The sequence below is a fragment of the Patagioenas fasciata genome, chromosome 4, assembly GCF_037038585.1.
Source record: "Patagioenas fasciata isolate bPatFas1 chromosome 4, bPatFas1.hap1, whole genome shotgun sequence".
Taxonomy (NCBI): Eukaryota; Metazoa; Chordata; class Aves; order Columbiformes; family Columbidae; genus Patagioenas; species Patagioenas fasciata.
In genome coordinates, this window is record NC_092523.1 from 53094350 (window position 1) to 53106861 (window position 12512).

Below are 12512 nucleotides of genomic sequence, written 5' to 3' on the forward strand. Positions count from 1 at the left end.
TGAGCTCCTATTGTACTGTACATTTGGGTAATGCCAAACTCTTCCTCCTGGTACAGAAGGACAAGCTCAAATCCTCAAGACACAAAACCTTCTTCACATCACTAATGAATGACAAGGTGAGCAGAGGAAAGATGGGATGAGAAGGCAGAGACAACGTTTAGTTGAAGGCTTCTAGAAGCTTTTGGCAGAACGCCGAGGCCAAGTGCTCTCTTCCCTCCTCCTACCCCACACCTGGAGAACTCTGATTAAATGCCAAGAAAATGGTAAAATGAGGTGTACAGTCAAAAGGAGCTTTTTAGGGCTATGGTTTGGGCTCATTCTTGGGCAATTTGGATCCTTTTCTCCAAGAGGCTACTGCTGACTAACTGAAAAGACCCTTGCCAATGCTACTTTACATCTTACAGTTCCCACTAGAGAAAACAAAACTCAAATCTCTGACCCACATACTTCAGAAATTATATTTTTGCTGTTAATTTCTATGCAGTTTTGCAGTAACTACTTGTATTGTCAAAGAAAGCAGACATTAAACATGATGGCTGAGGAAAACCCTGCTTTAAAATCACATAACTAGGAATTCACTCATACAAACCTGGTGTATTTGTCAAATGGCAATCCTCAAATATTCAGCTGATCTTAACTATCATGTTTTGCTAGAAGTAAGACAACAGGAGCTGCTATCAGCAATATGGTTTCATTAAAAGAGAATTTTATCTGACAGCAAAGATAGCATTCTAATCTATCACCAATGATGATGCAGTACTTCAGGTTTCTGGGGGAGGATTTCACAGTTAATACGGATATACAGAGATTAAGAAAAAGCTGTTAAACATGTTTCTATACCAGGTATGAAAGCACATTTCTTGCATCTTGGGCATCTCTCCTCCACATCAGACTTTACAGCATCAATCTACTAAAATTGCATGTATGTCAGTCCCTGGTACCTCAAAAAAAAACCAAACCAAACAACTCTTACCCCAAAATAACTTTTCATTAAAGAACATCTGGACAGGAGCAAACATTTCTATATGTGGTTTTCTGTTTACTAAAATTCACATTTTGAAGGGCAGCTTCCAACTACAGACATCTCACTGTGATATTGCAGAGCCAGTAATTACTTTCTGGATATATGGTTTAAGAGAAATGCAACAGCAGGGACAAACTGTGTTTGGATCAGAAACGACGAATAAATGAATACTGTAATACAATACGAGAACATAATGGTGCATGTTTTTCACCCTACCATGCTCCACCTGCATGTTTTTTTTGTGCCCTGATATCTGCAATAGATACTCCAAAGGGAAATTAGAGGTCGGCTGTTTATCTTCTTATAAGCGCATTTCTTGATGTTGCGACCCTATACAATAATATTTCTTAAACGTTTTTACTGGTTTTCCCGTGAGGAGCAAAGCATCTTTTTGCTGTGAAATAAGATATGCCAAAGCCCATCTGTGAAATACACAGCACGATTGTGTTAATTCATTAATACACTTCTCTCTCCTTTGAGCAGCAGCCTATCTTCATGGTCTCTCACTAAGCTCCTTATTTAATCTCCAAAATAAGTGACCTCATGGTTGGCTTGAAGTCAAGAGAAGCTGGTGGCTGCTCACTACTCTGGAAAACAGGTGCCTTTTTCCAGGATCCAACGTGCAGCCATCAATCCAAATACAGACAGCAGAACTTAAAAAGATTTTGAAAAATGCTCTTTTTAACATTTCAGCCTGTGCCAGCTGGAGTTCTTCTAACAGAGCCATTTGGTGGAAACCCATCCTCCTAAGCCTATGCAGGGCAAAGCTGGAGTGTGAAACAGCTATTTAGAACTTCTTTGTCTCCGCTAATTTCAGGAGCTGGAAAATTAAGTAAGTCATCAAAATCTGGTGCTTTTTCTCCCCCTCGCTTTTGACCTCCAAACATAATTGCCTCTTGTCATGCCTGCAGGGCATGGTCTTGTAGTTACCACTGTGTGCTTAATCAAATGCTGAAAGAGCCTTGAAATTATGTGTCCTCTTGGCTGCTAGAGCCTTGTTGAGCTCTCTTACATTTAGAGGCATGATGGTAGTAGGCTTTTATAGTGTGGGATGATGTTTTAAATTAGGTTTTATAAGCAAGTTTCCCAGCAAAATGATGTTCTGGCTCAGAATTTTCAGAGTGAAATCTCAGTGTACGTTTAAGGGCAGCAAAACAAAAGCTGGAAGGGTAGAGATAATTATTTTCACAGACTCTGCACAGGATTTGGTCTGCCCAGCTAGATACCTGACTTGCTGTTCCCCAAAGGTAAACCCAACATGCTAGTAGAAGAGGTTTCCTACTAATTTGGAGCAACGCTTCTGCATTTATGATTTCACAGTACTTGGTATTCCCACAGTTCACCTTGGTGCTGCAGAAAGAAAAAAAAAAAAAAAAAAAAAAAAAAAAATCAGAAAGTAGTAAAAGCCCCCTCTTATTCCAAAGCCTAAGCAGGAATGGGTACAGGGCTGAAATGCTTTTCAAGTCGATAGGCCTTATGAGTCCCTCACTCCCTGAAGACAAGCACACAGCTAAGTGCTTTTCTAAATCAAGGCCTCACTTTTCCTATTAAGATATAAAGTTTCATTACTGCATTCATTTGCAGTGCGCAAACACAGCTCAGGGCTCCTTCCCTATCTCCCTTTTCCTTAATCCACTTTACACCTGGCCTCTGATCTCAAGAACACTCCTAGTAGCAAACAAAAACTCAGGATAAAGATAGTGACAGCAAATATTTCTCCAATTTACAATTCCCCAATATTTTCATTGCTCACAAAAATTAATCGAGTTCTGACAAGCTTTAAAAATCCTCCATTGGCAGCGTGAAGCTGGAGCCGGATAGTGCTGGTTGTCCCCTCTGTGCCTCAGTTGACTGCTGTCTTATCTAGAAAAATGGGCAAATTATTAAGCAATCCAAAATCTGCTAAGGAAAGGAAAACAAGACCTAGATGTAATCCTCAGAAAGTGAAGAATGTGGCTTCGGCCCAGGTCTCCCAATGTGAACCGCATCCCCAAGCTACCTTGGGCTTTCTTTTTTAATACAAGATATCAAGAACAATTTGCCACTTTCCTTTGGGCCCCTACACCAGAAGCAGCAGTCCCTATTATCCAGCAAAGGGCCAACCACGAACAAACTCCTGAATAAAAGAGAATGACTCCGTAGCCCACTAAGAAACAAAACTAGTTGCTGGGGTGAGGGGGGAGGGGGCAGGGGAAGAAAACACAGAAGAGAGGTTTCTGCTGGGCTGTGGAGTTGAATCAGCTCACAAAAGGTTAGCTAAGGTCACAGAGAGGAAGCAAACAAAAGGTTAGCTAAGGTCACAGAAAGGAAGTAAAAGATTTTTTGAAGGAAGGCTGAATTTAACATGCTTTTCCACAATACATGACAACCTACCTTCAAATTGGAAGTCAGAAGCACAGTCCCAGCCTGAGCTAAATGTCACTTACATCAATTTAATTAAAGCAGAAGCAACAAGTTGAGAACAACAGACAAATGAAACACTGTCTCCAAGGAGAAGCTTGAATGGAAGTACATTAATATCTAGGCCCCATCACAAGAAAAAGCTATTCCCAAGTATCTTTTCCCTTGCAGCGGTTCATCTCATTTGTAAGAAATGGCATGCACAAGAAGATATTTGGATATGTTTAAATTCATAGGCTTCCTTCACGTGAATTCACTTGCAAGCACTCAGCGCATACGATGTATATCCAACCCTTACGCTAAACTTGTTGTCCAGCCTAACAGACCAGAGGTTCAGATCCATCAAGTTGTTTCTGTTCTCAGTGAAGTGTTAGGCTCTGTGCCACAAGGACTGATCCTTTTAACAAATTCACATTCCACAAATCGCTCTGGGGCCTTCAGTAAGGTAAAACACGTCATTTCTTTCTTACCCAACTCAAAAGTCACTGTTGTTAGATGAGACACTGAACTGTCTGCAAAAAATCCCAGGGAAGCTTTGCCTTTGACATTGCTGAACAACCTTGAAGTCTCAAATTTAATGCAGCAAAAAATTAATGTGAAGCGAGTTGAATTTGAGTAATAACAAAATTCACCCCACTTTAAATTACTCCACTGTAGCTTTTTATGTTAGCCATTAGTAAGGTTAATTTTTTCATCTCAGATAAAAACTTTTATAAACCACCATAGCTGCTATGCTCATAGAGAGAGATTAAATAAGTATTGAGGCTTCAGCCTAAGAACTTTAAGGAAAAAGAATCTGTTTACCATTTTTGGATTTCATATTAAATCATAGCTTCATTTAGTATTACAATTTATTATTGTTTCAATTTAAAACGTGAGCTTACATGCTTACCTTTGCTCAAATAATGCAAATCTGGAATAACTTTCCTTGTTACCAGCAGAACTTTTTAAGGTATGTCTTAACTGTACTAAGGAGCAGAGTGACTACAATAGATTCCTACCCAATAACACTTCCTCGAAGCTTAATTTTGATTTACAGTTCCCTGAATAGCCTCTGAAGGGGAACATTAAAGCTTTTGTAGAAATATCTGCGTTATTAAAGAAATGATGAACAGCAGAGTGAGGATTACTTTGTGCCATTTATGAACTTATTTACCAGAGCAGTAAATCTCTTTTTAAGTTTAGATTGCATGGAAAGGAGAACTGTGTGGAAATTTGAACAACTGTCCAGAGAAAAAGGCAGGTAGGCAAAAGAGAAGATTTTGTGCCTTCAGTATTAGAGCCTGTCATCCAAATACCTGTATAAAAAATTGAGGCCTCATATTTATCATTTAAACCAATTGCTTTACATCACCAAAGGCCAAGAATGACTCCTTCAGACCTAATCTTACATGAAATTATCCAGGCCTTGAAGACTAGCCTCCTTCAGGAAGTAATATTTATTTAACAATCTGCAGTTTACTCGTAACTGTGTTTTTCCTTGGTGTTTTAGACATCACAGCTCCTTTAAGTCTCTGCCACAAATAACAGAGAATTTGTTCTTTCCACTCACCATAACTCTCTGAAAGTTTTATAAAGAAGCCTGAGACTACTTTAACATCTCAGCTCCTCCTAGAATTGCAGTCTATGATATTTTTTTATATGCACAGATATATGTCTACAAAATGCATGATATATATGTAGTGGACAAAATGGAAAGCATATTTCTCCAAAAGGTAAAATGAAATTTGGGGTCCCTTACTCGGCATACCCCAAAGGCCACTGTTTTTTTTTTTTAGAAACCAGTGGGTGCTTATCAGCAAGGTCTGGACAGTGATCTGAACAGTGCCTGACTTTATCCCCCCCAAAATAAAGCACAACAGGCATATTAAATGTAGGAAATGTATTGAAATGTGCATGCTTGCTCCAGGTGGAAATATATTCCAAGTAAAAACAGATTTTCAGGGAAATCACATGGGATTTTTTTTTGCCTGCAGATACCCCTTTCCTGGTGGAAAACAGCAAAATGTTAGAACTAAGGAATTACATTAACTTCAGACAATGCTTCACCTTACAGCATTTTTATTGGCAATAAATACCTCAAATCCCGCCCTTCACACCCCACAAGTTCAGTTTAAAGTAACCAGAGGACACCAGGGTACAAGTTACTGTTTAAGTCTTCAAATGTGGTTAGCGATACTCCAAAACCACATTTTAAAAGGCAGCAATAACAAGTATAAATAACCACAGAGATTATGTACTCAGTAAAAAAAAGAACCTGGTACTAGTTAAACAGGGGAAAAACTCTGCAAACAGCCATGATGGATGGAACAGGGTTTCCCACCGCCCCCGTTCCCCCCCAAATAGAAACAGACTTTAATCTACCAAAGGATCCATTTTAAGCACTTTTTCCTGTACTTATTTCCTTCTGCGCCTGTTTCAAGCATTGTTCTTCCAGTTATTTATACTTTGCATCAAGAACTCTCTGCCTTTTCTAAGAACAAAATTATTGCATATTTCCATCCCCTTGTGTCTGCTGTTTATACTGGAGGAAAAACTTCTATTGCTGGTTTTGGAGCACGACAGAACATCTTTATAAAAGATACCAGATTTTTCTCTTTACAGTTCTTCTATGATACTGTAATAAAGCACCTTGTACACTTTCCAGGGTTAAAAAACTGTTTTTTGCAGGGGCTGGGGGAAATTACCTGGACAAAATACCAAAGCTGACTGAACAAGTCTGTTGTTGAACCTGTCCTCTCTAAAAAAATAAAGTAATTTTTGATGTACTGCAGTACTTGCCCTTATTGGTTTTGGGTGGTGGTCTTACCACACAGGCAAACTCAAAGTACTGACATCAAAACAAGACCCCAAAAAACCCTCAAACAACCCATACCAAAACAAACCACCAACACACAAAACCAAACAAGATGCCTATGAGCAGTTTAACTTGGAAAGTAAAATAAGATTCCAGTCCTGACTGGTAACATATATACCCGGGACTTTTAACCAGGATAGCTCCTCGCAGATGAAAATATTTCACACAAAATTAAACAGAAATAAAGACTGAAACTTAAAAATGTGGACAGTAAACTGAGAAATCCACTTCCAGATGACAAATTCCCCAACTCTGCAATCGTGAGAAAAAGCTTCTTTTGTTAAACAGTCTACCCCCACTTAGAAAAAAAAGAAGACAAAGGCAGAAATGTAGTTAACAAGTACAAATTGCAGTTTGGAAACACAAGCATGCAGTAAGAAAATCTCAAAGTATAAATGAAAAAACTGTGGACCATAAGAGAAAAAAAACCCCCAATGCTTGCAGAAGTTTTAAAGCAGCAGCAGTGTGTTTTTAAGAAGTGGGGTGTATGGGTCAAAGATGACCAGTTATCAAACACAAAATCACCCCCCTACAGATATCCAGTAACTAACTCCAATATGGATTTGGGAAGAAGCAAACTGACGTAGTCATAATTCACAAGGAGAAAAAAGTGCTTATTGTTCTATCAGATATTAGAAAAGATATAATAGCCAACAGTCCAATGGTTTTCATTCTGCAGAATTAGATAATGTCTATCTAGGAGTCTGGAAAAACAGACAACCCTCCTGGGAACTCCTTGCTGGTTTTTAATTCAATCTGGGGCACTGGCACATTACTGCTGGGAAAACAAACAAACACAACTAACCAACCAACCAACCAACCAAACTCCATCAACAAAATAAAGGGTATAAACCCAGAACATAACTACAATTGCACACTGAAAAAAAAATGCATTAGTTTCTCAAAAAGTGAACGTAAAAGTAGAATTGCCATCCCAGCAGAACCACAAGTTCAGCAAGAACCTCATCAGTGCAGTATCATTCAACACGCTTCTTGACGATTTGAAATAAACTCCAAGCTTGCTAAATTTGCAGCTGGCATCAAAAATGATGAAGTGTTAAGTAATGACAGGGACCTTGTCAGTTTTGCAGATCGATCTACCCGCCATCCGAGCAGCCCCTGCTTGAGCACAGACAAATCCAAGCCCAGGAGGAATACAAAAAGCACTCAATATGCAAGACCACATCCTCCAAAATGAGCCCGTTCTTATGACTGATACGGATTTGAACGCTACTTGCTGCCTCAAAGGGCAAACATGAGCTCTGTGACTGTTAGGAGGTGAATAACAAGCACAAGTGGGAAGATGAAATTGCCCTGCATACAGTATTAATGAGTCCATTACTGGAACACACATGTTGTGGAGTCTGTACTTCAAAAAGATTGTCAGCAAGTTTGAAGGGGATTGGAAAAGAGGTTAAGAAGATTTTTAAAATAAAAATCGAGCAGAGTCTGGAAAACTAGTTTCACAAGTGAGACAACAAAGTTGCTTAGTCTAACTATTTTAAAAGACCACTGTAGTCTGCAGGTGTCTGCAGGTATCTACAGAAAGAAGCTATTTCTTACAACAGGAAGCTCTTCAATCTAGCAGAAAAAGGCAAGCGAGATTGAAGAACTGGAAGCTGAAGCTAGACAAATTCAGGCTAAAAAGAAGGTACATATTTTTAACAGTGTGAGTAATTTACCGTGGAACAGTTTACTCAGGTATATGATGTATTCCTTATCAGCTGAAGTCCCTAAATCCTGACCAGCTATTTTTCTGGAAGATATGTCACAGCTCAGATTATATGGGAGTCTGATTCACAAATTACTGGGTGAGGTCTCCATTGTGCCAACAGTCTGGCTTGTTGATCATAGGAGTCTCTTTGTATTTTAAAGAGCTATGAAGAACTGGGAGAAAGAAAACAGGAAGAGAGAGGGACATTTGGCAGCATGGAACCTACTGAATTTATTATCGTAGCAAAAAAAAATTGTCAGCTTTTATGCAGAGGATACCTGTTGTGCTCATCCATGCAAAGACAGTTTGTATTTTGCCTTTAACTAATGGCCATGAATGGACCAAAATGTTCCGGGACAGATTCTTTTAATTCCTAGGAATAAAAGACAGCAAGGAGGAGGAAGGGAATTGCTTAATGCAAACAAACAGATGGGATTTCAGTCAGAGGCTTGCTTTGTTTTCATAATGAACTATAATCTGTGTAATCTAAAAGAGTTTTTATTTGCTGCAGGAAGATATAAAGCCTGTAGCAATGGCATGCGAATTGTTTTTTCAACCATCCATCGTTACGGAAGGTGCTTCTGCATCACTGAAGACAAACTAGGCCCTGGACCAGTAAAGCCAGATTAAGTTTAGGAAGATGGATATGTTTAGGTATGGCACTCTTTTTAGTAGGTTTGTCTGCTTTGTTTTTGTTTTTTTTTTTTTTTTAATCCAGCCTTTCAATATGGTTATCTAATAAATTATTAAAATGGTGCAAAGCCTGTTAGCTGATCTCTTGGTGTAAAGCCCCTGAGGGGCACATCCTACAGTAGCAAATCAAAGCCAAGAAAAACTTAAGCTACCTTGAAGGCTGGAGCTGCAAAGAGCAACTGCCACATATATTGCTTATTCTTTTGTTCAGGTCCCACATTTAAGTTTCAGCAATGTCAGACATCTACTTGTGGCTTCTTCGCATACTTACATTCCCATAGTGTTTTACAATATGAAATACTGACTTCTATTAATACATAGTTCCCCATGTTATTTAAGTTCATCTTCATATTAAAAATAAATGGATTTTAAATGTAGGCAGCTACATACATAAGCACTGTGCTTGAAAGACATACTTCATCTTTAAACAGCAGCAATCAATACACATGGTATACAACCTAAACAAATTTAAATTATGAATCCTTGACGGATGCATGCTTTGGTCATTTTTATTACTAATATAGTATTGATTTACAGAGTACATTACCACCTGCAGCACTGGGATTTGCTGGAGTACTTACACCCTATATGGAGTTTTAGTCAAAATAGGAGCTGAAAGTCAATACCCTATTTACCACCAGTGTAGCCCCTCTACAGAGCCAGATATTTTAATGACAGTCTGACTCTACAGTGGTGCCACTTTTCTTGCAGTGGCATTTATAAGTCACCACTATTAATGTAAAATTATCCAGCAGGCCTGCCTGCTTATCTTTCAGTCTTCATTATTGCCAAAACACTTAGGCTGCCAGCATTTCTCCAAATCACGACTCCCAAACCTTGCAGATCTCTCTTTGGGCAGGGTTTCTCTCGTATCAAAGCACCCTCTTGGGCTCTTTTGCTGGGAATCAAGGAACAATTTCTCTACCTTCATTACCATTCACATCAGGGAGCGGTGATTGACTCCTGCAGTTGCTCAGGAGAAAGAGAACCAAACTGCTCACTTGGATCTGAATACTAATAGCGCCAGGCAGGGAGAAGACAACATGCCAATTGGCTGCAGAGAACATGTCAAGGAGATGGGCACATCATAATATTGTCACACAAATCAAACCCAAAACGCTTGTTTACTGCTAAAGACAGAATAGAGGGGTTGTGTAAAAGAGTCTCAACTTCATTACTTTCGTGAAAAAATCCTGCATTATTAACTTACAGATTTACACGCAATAGGACGTGTGTGTCTCACCGGGATAGTATCACGCCTTAGGCAAGTCGGGCTTTATGCCAAAAGCCGAGCACAGAAGTGGCAGAGATGCAGTACTGCAAGCATCAACCAGTCCTTCAGCTGCTCAGTGAGATGACTCTCCTGTAATCACAAAACCAGCTACTTCCACAGTAAATTCAAAGTAATATATTGCTTTTCTGCTTTTAATGCATGTTAAGAGATGGATGAGAACTCTGCCCTTGGAGGGAAAATTCTGCAATGGGTGAACCTCTGCTTCTCTCTCAGCTGCTTCTGTGGGTTTTTGTTTGTTGTTGGTTTTTGATTTGGTTTGATTGTTCAGGGTTTGTTGTTGTTGTTGGGTTTTTTGTTTTGTTTTTGTTAAATGATGTATATGAGGACAAATGAATACATACATAGGAGCCTCCTGACCCCTTTTTGGAGAAGAACAAACAACTGCAACAGAGACAACAGTAATCAAAACCACGCCTGAGAAAACAACAGTGGCAAAAAGCAAAAGTCATATCAATTGCTTAGGCCTCTCTGCACACAGAGTTAAGTGAGGTGAAGCGATAAAGTTTAATTCACTGAACTGACTAGAATTAAATAATCCATCTAAAAGTGGGAGATAATATCTTAAAAACCTGGCTGTAACGCACAACATTGTGCCAACTTGAAGCGGATTTTTTTCATTGTCCCATTTCTAAGTGAAGGACCCCAAGTCGAACAGCAATTCCTAGTTTTGTGAATATGTTTACATTGTCCCTGTTGAACACATGTACGCTAAGCACAGGGCATCTAGTAAACACAGAGTTTCTTTCTATGTATCTTGTGCCACACAAGGTCACAATAAAACTAAAATAACACTCTTTTATTAGTAGAATTAAATAATGAGGTGCCACAACTTCACTTAACTTGAAAGCCATGGCCAGAAGTTTGCAGCAGTTGTTTTAATCAAATGTGATATTCACCCAGATTTACAACGAACAAAGCAATCTGTAAAGCACACCAGAACTGGAAAGTTACAGTCAAACAATATTTTTCTCTCTCCCTTTTTAAAACACCAGCCAACACTTCTTCATTGAAATATGTTCCAAACAAAACAAACACCTTGCAAAGATATTTCTCTATTTCTCTAAATGCAATTTAAAGCAGCTACGCAAAATAAACAAACAGAACCTCCAGGAAACGTCTCCTTTCAGCCCAAGCAAAAACCTTAGCTGGCCAAGACAGTTTGAAGGGATGCACAATGATTCCTGCAGAAGCATTAGTGCTGCCTTGTGCTTCAGAAACCACAAAGGAATTGTGGATGGAAGGAGTAGGAGACAAGGCCAAAAGAAGAGGGTTCTTTTTATTTTTATCCTCGCCTCGCTCTGTAGACATTCATCTCTTTGAATTGCTTCCTTGAATTACGTTCAAATGCCAGACAGGGCCCAGATATCTGCTCTGTCCTCCTGCTCCAGGGTACTCTCCGGTGTTGTCCCAGAATTACACCAGAGCCCCACCACAAGTGGTACTGCTGTATGTCAGCTGCACGGACCTCCGGGCAGAAACCTTTCCTCTTGCATGGGCTTGTTATCTCAACACGCTTGCATTTGCCTGCAAGCCACAGAGCGATCGCGCTGTTTCTCACCGAAGCTTGGTCATATTGTATTTTCCACTGATCAGCATGGCTGGGATTACACAGCAGTTGGCTTGGCAACCCAGAGCAAAACCAAAGGGCTGTTGATTCACAGTGTAGCTGCAAATACGGCAGCTAAATGTTTGGCAAACTTCTTGAGCACTGCACAGACACAAATAGGTCTGCCCACTGCAGCCCATGGTTGCTTCTCCATTAGATTTTCAGCTCTTCATGGGGTTTTAATCCTCCTCTGTGTGCATCAGGTGGATTCACTGCTAAGAACTCTTTACTGTCGCCAGAAATTACATGCTGGAGCCAGAATCGTCAACTATTTAATAGAGTTACCTCTGTTTTCTACCACGTCTTGGCTGTGGGCAAAAGCAGTGGCTATTGATCTGCCCGGTGTAAGGACACCAACAAACCCTGGGCAGCCTTGGGCAGCATTCCCAGCAACAGCTTCTCAGTCACACCTCGGAGTCACTTGTTCTCACATCAGTTTGGAAGCAGATTTTATGGTTGCTTTCTTAACTTTGTTCTCCAGGTAGGTCTGCGCACAGACTTATGTCTATCGCCCTTCTCCTCCAAGCAATTTCTGTTCAGAATGAAAGTTTTGTCATGTGTTTTGAGAACATGCACACAGCTCTTTCATTTAGTTCAATGGTGATAGCGGGTTTTCTCTTCTCCTTTTAATCACACTCTCGTGTTGATGTACAGTTGGCAACAGTCCTGCTACGAGCGGGAAAGCTGGACTACAGATCTCCTGAGGTCTCTTCCAACCACTACTGCTGTAATTCTTGTCTATTGCAGATCTCATTGGCATCACTGTACTTCTAGATAATACCACAAGCCCAACAGTTACTTCAGGAAAGAGAATTCGCAAAGGTAGAGCTGCAACTAAGCACACACCCTGGCCATGTTCACAGGCTGCCTCTCCCCGTACCAGGGAGGTTGCTATGGAGATTTCTTCTGAAACAAAGGGATAAA

General features: G+C 39.9%; 1 protein-coding gene across 35 annotated transcripts in view; it reads right to left on the reverse strand.

The window, feature by feature from the left end:
* The window catches only part of ADGRL3 (adhesion G protein-coupled receptor L3), a 384288-nt gene that overhangs the window by 196526 nt on the left and 175250 nt on the right, over positions 1 to 12512 (reverse strand). The gene's annotated exons all lie outside the window — the stretch shown is intronic.